Source organism: Littorina saxatilis, linkage group LG7 (genome assembly GCF_037325665.1).
Source record: "Littorina saxatilis isolate snail1 linkage group LG7, US_GU_Lsax_2.0, whole genome shotgun sequence".
Taxonomy (NCBI): domain Eukaryota; kingdom Metazoa; phylum Mollusca; class Gastropoda; order Littorinimorpha; family Littorinidae; genus Littorina; species Littorina saxatilis.
Window position 1 is genome coordinate 21,505,944 of NC_090251.1, and position 10,124 is coordinate 21,516,067.

Here is a 10,124-nt window from a genome sequence, read left to right on the forward strand (position 1 = left end):
GACAATATTTTCCCTGCCATTTTGGCGGATATACGCCAATTTTGGAGGATGCATGCTTGATGTTTTTGTGTGTCTATAACCCACCGATTATGGATTACAGGATCTTTTTGTGTGACTTGGTTTTGTGCTTTTGGGGGATGAGACATGACCAACTACATTTGACTAAATGTTTTCTAGTAGACTGAGAATCGAGATTAGGGGTGTGTGTGTGTGTGTATGCACAATAAATCCCAGAAAACTATTGTTAATGACACTTTACATGTGAACTCGTCCAGATATCCCAAGATGGGGTTTTTTTTTTCATTTTCTTTTTTGATAAATGTCTTTGATGACACCATATCCATCTATTAAAAACCGAACTGTGGCAACATCATTTTTCAATCAATTTCCTTGACCCAGAGACTATGGGATTGCATTACTGCTTGGAAGCTTAAAAACTAATTAACTAATTTGCCAATTAACTGAAATGGAAATTGCAGATTCAAAAATAATTGCATTGTACTCTAGTATTTCCTGAAGCCAAAAAAGATATATACTGTTTTTGGGTTGGATTGAAAACTAACTAAAAAATGTGAATTTGGTTCTGTTCGCTTTTGTAACAAAGACCACTGTCTCGCCCACAGAGTTTTGGCCAGCTCATTGCTTACTAGCCTCAGTGAGAAAAAATGTTGTGTGTTCGGTTTCATTCGGTTAGGCTGACAGATGGACTTATTGTTTTGATTTCAGTTTAGTTAGGCAACTTTTTGCTTTACTTGACAGTCCTACATGGCTTGCTGGACCATGTCATTCTGATAAGCATGCTCCACGGCTATTGCCAGTTGTCTCTCTGACCGGACGCTACAGTCCTACGCGAATCTATCAAAATAAGAATACAGAGTTATCTCTCATATGTTTTTCGCGAGCACTGATCTAAATTTGAGATCAGTGTTCGCGAGACAAAAATGATTGCAGATTGGCCGACTTCGACAGTGATCTCCATTCTGTTCTTCACAGTTATGATAAAGACATCGTTCTAAGGTCAAAACAAGAGGCGAAGCCATCAAGGCTCACGTAATAAATCGACAAACAGTAACACAAACTCAATCACACACACACACACACACACACACACACACACACACACACACACACAGAAAGAGCATAGGTGAAACTGTGCAAGAAAGCGAGACACTAGATCTAGATCTGTCTGTCTGCATGTCAAGCCTACTTACAAGGACACGACTGCCAACTAGTCTCGGCGCGCTCAAAATAATAATGACCGAGACTGTCAGTACTTCCTTCGCGTGACGTCTAACCCTCTTACGTCATAATGTGACGTCAATGTAATGTGACGTCTTCAAATGTTAGAGTTTCTACCACAGACATACACACGCACAGACGCACGCACGCACGCACGCACAGACAGACAAAGTTACGATCGCATAGGCTACACTTACGTGAGCCAACAAGTCGAAATTTCGGGACTGCTGCCGGAAGGAGACTGTAATATATGGTTTCATCACTGTCAACTGGTTACAGAAAAAATTGTCTGCTCCAGTGAGCGCTGAAACCAAACGTGACACTTTTGCCATATTTAGAGTTGTTTGCACAGTAAATACAGCCACGAAAAATAGCTCGCTTGAAACTGTCTTACATATCAATTCCTTTGTAATTTAAAAATTACATAACACCATGAAAAATCATTATCGACGATCGCGAATCTGCTTATATCAATAATACATTACAAAAAGCTCTAAATATGTATATAAAAAAAATTGGTTTCCTTGCCAGACAAGGAAACTCAAGGCATCCTGTCAGGGAGAGAATGAGCCGAACTCATTTTGACCCGAGTTCAGGATGGGACCATGTATGCATAATCCTTGCCTGTGGTTCAACTGCTTTTGTCATTAACTTTGTTCTGGTCATTGTATTTTGATTTAAAAGAGTGTTTTGGGTTGTTTTCTTTCTATCTGAATGTCTTCATTTTATTGTAATTTTTTAAATCATTGCATTCTGCAGAGTTCTATCTGTGGAGTAATTAAAAATGCTGAAGTGTCGGCCTAAGACCTATTATGTGCCGCTGATGGGGTCTATGTCGACCAAATGAGTGGGATTCCCTGTAGGTGGACTTCCTGCAGGGTGATTCCCTGTATACAGGGAATCCAACAATGTGGAGTTCCTGTAAGAAAGTAGGATACCGCTCAATCTTGTGCCAAGCGCGTGACTGCCGTAAACCGATTCGAGTTACCTTAGCGTTACCTCCCCTTCCACAATGGCGGTTCCACAGGAAAACCTGTTAGAATTCCTGAATTCGTGTGCAGTATGTCGTTATTACGAGTAATTTATTTTAGCTGCGTTTTCTTTCATTTAGTTATCGACAGGGTTCGTACAGGTCATGGAAAACCTGGAAAGTCATGGAATTTGATTTTTAATTTTGCGGGCCTGTAAAGTCAGGGAATTTCAAAAATAAGAAAGAAAGAAAAATTAACCTTTAGCACGCCAGCGGCGATTTTCGTTGCCCAGCCATCCCCCCCCTTTGCCAGCCAGCAGCGATTTGCGTATGACCAACTTCTCGTTCGTATTTGCATACGAGAATAACGGTATTTTTAACGGCACTTGAGCCAAAACGAGGCTCACTTCCTTCCGTTATCTCGTCTGCGCTGCATTTGAGTCGGTTTCGTCGAAGTTTTCTGCTTTTGTTTTTGCATCGATAAAGTACTTTAGCGCTTCGACAAGCAAGATGGAGGATGATGAGTTTGAAACTTTCTTTCGAGTTGTTTCTTGACAACAAAAAGTATGCGGAATTGGAACGAATTACCGAGGAAGATCTTCGCAATGAACTGTGTATCGCGGTGAAAAAAATGACAGTTGGTCAAGTCACAGTGACGGTTACGAAACGGAATTTACGAAAGTGCAGATGGATACAAACAGTGGCTGGTCCAGTTTAATGAAATGACAGGACAAGCAAACATTACCGATAATCTGACTGCGTAGCAAATGCTTGACTTGCTTGTCGAAGAGACACTGCGTAGAAACTGACTCAAATTCAGTGCAAAGCAAGCCAGTGTCAAAACTGGCAGTGACAAGACGTAAAAAGTTTGCGTGTTCGGAAATGGCGACCTGTGGATCTAGTCATGGAAAATGTTATTGAGGCTCATGGAAAGTCATGGAAAAGTCATGGAATTTTGTTTCTAAAAACCAGTGGGGACCCTGTATCGACTTAACCTTTACTTAAATCAAAATTGCAAACCATTCTCGAATGTTTTAAGAAATATCAAAAAAGACCGAAAAACGTCAAATTCTACTGATGTTGCTAAGCGGCATCACGTGACTTTCAGAGAGATCGGCGAAACGCTTACAGGAACTCCCACCTGTGTAGTAGTCCACCTACAGGGAATCCCACTCTTTTGGTCGACATAGACCCCATCAGCTTATGTGCCATCAAAGCGGTCTGATTCTGCAGCATGCATCTCACGGAGCAGGAAAGTATATTTATTAATGAATACATTGTACAAGAACTTTTAACCGTCTGTGCGTGTGTGTGTGTGTGTATTGTGAATTTTTGATGGGTTGCAAAGTGTGCAAACGCTACAAAGCGAATGTTTCTAATTAATGTGCAGTTATTCTGTGGATTCTACAACTGCGGTGCATGTAGCTACTCCAACTACAGCACACCTGTGGTCTGCTAGTGTATATCTGGAGGGGAAGCATCCCTTTAAAAGTGGCCACAATGAAGGTAGCATGGAATGTAGCTGTGATAAGTCACTCCTGACCAACAGGACATGCCCCTGCAGTGCCAGTGTCCTCTGACTAGACATGATAGACAACACAAGATGTCCTTTATTGGCAAGCATCACTTAACTGGAGAGGGTCTTGCGTCACAGGTACCACACTACTTTTGACCACACCTATAGGTCATCTTGACAAATACCACACTGCCGTCTAATACATAAGGCTTGTTTCTGTGAGTGTATGATGACAAAAGACTATCAAATGGCTTCACTGATTTTGATGGAAAACGCTGAGTGGGTTTGTTGCCATTCAAGTCGTGTCATAGGCTACTTTTGGAAAACCATACTTGAAAAGAATTGTTAATGGCCAAAATCATTAGATATCCTATGCGCCGGTCTGGATTGGCCGAACTTAGCTCAAGTCTCCTCACCGTGTCGCAGTTTTTTTGAGCACGTTATATGCTTCCGACATCATGAAGTGCCAAGCTTCAGCCCAAGTCTTGAGGCTAGCTGAGGTTTGTGTCTGCATGTGCATATGTCTGAGTGGTGCTGTGTGTGTGCGCGCAAGCATGTACGTGTGTGTCCATGTGTTGGAGAGCGTAGAAAGTGTCTCTGAATGTGTTTTCATGTGGTTGGTTGTTTGTGTGCCTGATCTCTAATTCTTTTTCCATTTGTCACTGTCCCTCCCTTTCTATGTGTTCACATGGGTGTGTGTGTCTGTGACAAAATCAAATATTTTAAGTATCTTTTGCACAATATACAAGAGCGAAAATATAAATCAAGGGCAGTTCCAAAATATTACTATGAAGGTTTAAAAAAAAAAACCAACGGGTACAGCTAGTATTCAATAAAAGATTAAATGGTAATACATGTACCTGTTTTCTGAGAGCGCTCCAGTATCAGATGATGTCCCTATCATATACCGATACACAACAGGTGTCTTGTCTGGAAATTTCTTCTGAACAGACAGGCTGTTGCAGTGTCTTCCCTCGCTAACAACAAGGAAAACTTCCCTCGTTTCAACAGCTGAGGTCATGGTCAAGAATTATGTCACTGTGTTCAGTTAATTACAGATCTCTCCCTGACAATTACATCCTTACAAACACACACACATATTCTCATAAAAGCGGCACATGTGAGCACACTGAACACCTCCAACTACTCTATATTGATCATATTTCTTTATTTCTCACGATCGCATAATTTCAATCGGGTTCAACCTTGTTCTCAAGCGTGTCAGGGGTGAGAAGCAATTTCTTGCATCAGTCCATCATTCTATCTACACACACTTCTCTCCGTACACATCTGACAGCAAATTATCACAAATAACTCACAGCCCGCAAAACATCTGTGTCTTTCACAGGTCAAAACACACTGTCTTATTTCATTCAAACTGCACACATACAATAGCAATCACTTCTTGTGCCACTGTACCCTTATTGAACCATACAAATCGCATTAATATTTTGTCTTGAAAAAGGTGCGTATCCATCTTTGATTTCTGTCAGAAAGTAACTATTCAATGGTCATGTCCAAAAATACCATTAAGTTTATAGAGCAAATAAACGTATAAATGTACGAAACAAAGATTACATTCTGAAACAAACCCATGCTTCAGTCAGGTTGAAAGAAGAATTAAAAACCCAATGAACTTGATTCAACATGCTACGAGTGGTCAATAAATGTCTTGAACAATATGCAGCACTTGCGCTTACTTCATTACTATCCATGTGTAAAATTGTTCACCGTCTTCCCATCCATCAGCATATACATTGTAACAAATTATGTGATGAAAAATATCTCGTTAAATTTTGATTTTTATTCTGTTTGCACTTTCTTTCCCAAGACAAATATTCAAAACATTTCACCATTAACAAAATAGCACTCTGTGTCATTTGTGCATCTCAAACACACAGATTTCTTGCATACTGCATGTCCTAAATGTCAAAGCAACAAGCTTAACCTCAACTGTATTCACTGTATTTTCTATATAAAAAAAAAATTCAACAAATACAAAAGAACATTCAACTGCAATAGAAAACAACTCTCACAACTCATTCAAAAAAACACTGAGTTTCCTTTTAAGCCTGCTCATACATGCCCTGTATGCATTCTCGTAACGAATTCAACTGCATTTTTAAACTTCAGATGTTGTTGTCAAGTGGTGGGATTATATCTTCAGCCGAACACAAAAGTATTCAATATGGAATAATGACAGTGATGAAATTGGTGGGGAAATACATGGTAGTACTTCATTGCCATAAATCAAACCAAGACTATACGCCCAGACTAGGAACTTCATAACTTGATACAATTCTTTCTTTATTTGGTGTTTTACGTCGTTTTCAACCACGAAGGTTATATTCTTTCTTTCTTTATTTGGTGTTTAACGTCGTTTTCAACCACGAAGGTTATATCGCGACGGGGAAAGGGGGGAGATGGGATAGAGCCACTTGTCAATTGTTTCTTGTTCACAAAAGCACTAATCAAAAATTTGCTCCAGGGGCTTGCAACGTAGTACAATATACTACCTTACTGGGAGAATGCAAGTTTCCAGTACAAAGGACTTAACATTTCTTACATACTGCTTGACTAAAATCTTTACAAAAATCGACTATATTCTATACAAGAAACACTTAACAAGGGTAAAAGGAGAAACAGAATCCGTTAGTCGCCTCTTACGACATGCTGGGGAGCATCGGGTAAATTCTTTCTCGTCCCAACCAATATGGGACTCCCCCTAACCCGCGGGGGGTACTTGATACAATGTAGCCGGAGGTAAAATGTTGAAGATGACTACCACACACAACCACATATTTCAGCATCAGGCATTCTGGTTCAGGTCATACACCATTCACTTAATACATGTTCTGTTTTAGTGATGGACCGCTCAGCGAGGTTGGTTTACTATCAGTGTGCATAGCAAAGGTATCACAACCATTTGAAAGCAAATAGCACTGTCACCATGTTTGAGCGCTTATGCTGTAAGGCTTGTATTGCTTGCTCTGATGTGGTTTATCAGTTCACACAGACTGCAGCACCCAAACAGCCACTATGAGTAAAAAAAACCTTTACAGCACCAAAACATTTTTTGTCAGTTGCGTTTCTGAAACATTGGCTAATCATTTTTGATATTCATGGCATGATTAGCAATCCAGAAGCAGAAATATTCAGAAACTTCCATTCCTGGTCATTTTCAGTTTTCTCAGAGCCACTGTAGTCAATAATGAGACAGTGAAGAATTACTAATGCAACTTAACACAGAATGTATGAAAAGAACACAGAGTATTCAGCATGAATAGGCTTTCCATGTCCAAAGAAACATAATAATATAAGCTGTTTGGTGGCTTGTTGTCAGGGCAGCTTTTTTGTCGGTCCGAGGGGACCATCTTCTGTTTCACTTTTATCACCGAGGCTGCAAGGTCGAGGTTGATAAAGATGTAACAGAAAGCGATATGCTCCCAGAGGACCAACAAAAAAGTTCTGGTCTGGCAAGGAGCCACCAAACGTTTTTGTCATCATTTTTGGTAGTTCAAAAGTATGCACAATCATTGTCGTCAAACGTTACTTTTGCATCGCTTTTCTTCCAGTCTAAAAATGCACAGAGCTGCCATCATATTTGTGAGTGCAGTCAGTTGTTTATCCCCCGAAAGCGACGTATGGCTGCCTAACTGGAGGGGTAAAAACAGTCATACACAAAAAAGCCGTGGGAGTTTCAGACTATGAACAAAGAAGAAGAAGTCAGTTTTCAGCATGTAATTATCAACATTGCTTGACAGTGAATGTTTACTACTGTCCTTGGAAACATGAATCCCAAGCTGCGATGGTTCCACATATCAAACAAACAGCCTGATTGGCAATCTTTCTTTCTTTCTTTATTTGGTGTTTAACGTCGTTTTCAACCACGAAGGTTATATCGCGACGAGGGAAAGGGGGGAGATGGGATAGGGGAAAGGGGGGGGGGGGGGGGGGGGGGGGGGGAGATGGGATAGAGCCACTTGTTAAGTGTTTCTTGTTCACAAAAGCACTAATCAAAAAATTGCTCCAGGGGCTTGCAACGTAGTACAATATATGACCTTACTGGGAGAATGCAAGTTTCCAGTACAAAGGACTAAACATTTCTTACATACTGCTTGACTAAAATCTTTACAAACATTGACTATATTCTACTGATTGGCAATCCAAGTTTCATCTGAAGCTGAAACTCCAGCTAATAAGAACATTGTTTTTTGTTACCCAGCTTGTTATGAATGAAAACTGGTAAAGATGTATAGTGGTACCTATCATGAAAGGAAACCCCAGGGGACAGCTAAACTGTCCCTACGTTACAGGTGGCCTGTCATGACAGGTATGTTTTGCCAAACGTAATAAACTAATGGACAAAAGGTGTCCATTCATATAAGGTTTCCTCTCATCAGAGGGGCCTCACTTCGCAGGTACAGTGGAACCCCTCACAACGACCCCCCTCTCTAAGGACTACCCCGCCACAACGACCCTTTTTTTTTTAACCGATGTGTTTCCTTATATAGTTGTCACCAGTGTAGCGACCACCCCGCTCTAACGTCTAAGGACCGACCTAACAGCTTGTGTAACGACTTCGTCAGACAAAGCCAAGACTCAGTCAGCGTAACGCATCACTGACAAAGGCACTAATTAACCGCTGAGAGGTGTGATGGTTGGGTGGGCTGAGTAAACATCACAAACCAATCATCGAGAAAACAAACTCACGTGACCAACACACACCGTTCAATTCAGTCAGAATAGACCGTCTTTGGACAGAAGAGCAGTGGAGATCGACATGGCGTCTACAATGAAAAGAAAATATTTAACTCTCGAAAATCGAGTGAATGTTGTGAACAGACACAAAAAGGGAGAAACTGCCATCGTGATTGCAAAAAGTCTTGATGTTGGAAAATCGCAAATTCAAAGAATTATCCAACTCCAAGAAAACATTCTGAAAAAGGTGGGGAAGTGGTGACAAGGCAGTGAACGCACTCACCATGCACTGACATCATACGAAAGCAGCCACACAAACACAGCACAGAGGCAGAGGCAGGTGTGCAGATGCTTTGTGAGAATAAGCGTTGAAAACCAGTTTGAATAATAAACCAGCAGATAGAGCCGCATGTCATAATCATTCTTCTTGTCTGGCTTTATTGACTGCATGCCGATCTTGTGGCAGTGACTTTTCACTCTTCAGTCGGACTGTGCACAAACCGCTCTAACTCTCCCTCACTGACTACCCTAAGCCCTGACAACTGATCCTTGGAAATTGTTTGGAAGAGTACACCTCTCTATTTCTCTCCAATGCTCTTCCTGCTGACTTCAGTGACACCGGACACCCCACTGAGTTTAGCCAGCTACCCCCCCCCCCCCCCCTCTCTCTCTCTCTCTCTCCCCCCAGCCATGTACTGTTTGGTGCTGTGGCCAGAGAGGTGTCACCGGCTAATTGAGGCCAGCTGCACTGTTCACTCAGAGCAAAACTAGTTTGTTTGTTTGTTTGTTTATTTGTTGCTTAACGTCCAGCCGACTACGCAGAGCCATATCAGGACGAGGAAGGGGGGGATGAAGGGGGCCACTTGTCAAGCGATTCCTGTTTACAAATGCACTAACCCATTACTTGTGTCCCAGCAGGCTTTAGTAAAACTAAATTAATACCTACTGGAAGATTACCAGTTTCCAGTATGTTAAAATAGGCTTAACCTATCTACTGCTGGACTTACATCAGAACACTAACAGATTAAACTATACATGAATCGCGAGACAAGCGGCAAGAGAAGAGATTTTTGGAAAAAATACAGGTGAATGAGCAAGAAGGCAGAAAAAAGAAAAGAATTCATGAAGAAAAAGAGAGCATGACAGGAAAGAGGAACCAAAAATCTACCTAACAGCAAACTAGAAAGCTCCTGCGGTTCCAAAAACAGGAGGGGCCTTTAATTTCATAACCGCAGTGCCCCACTGCGGGAGCAAAACTAGTTGACTGTGTCTAACTTTTGACAAAGCAACACAACTGAAGGGTTCACAGATTAGGTAACCGACTCACTGGTCAAGGCTGCAGGGAAACAAGAGTATCTTGTCAATGAAAGAGGTTACACACAGATACGCGATGCTGAGAACGGTGGCCGATTTTTCACTCTCTTTCTCGGAGGGCCTTCATCATTGCAGGGACTGCTGTAAAGAAATGCTTGCTCAGAAACTAACTCTTTTTGCATTGAAACATGCACCAGAACTGGTGGACACCATCGACAATGTCAAACATGAAATCGAAGCAGTTTGCTTGAGGAAACGGTCGTCAGCAACTCAAACTTCTCTGTTTTATTTTTGTAAGAAAATCTGAGGTGACTTTCTTTGTGGCCCCGCCCCCTCCCTCTGTAAGGACCCCCCTCCATAAGGACCGATTTTTGTCAACATTTT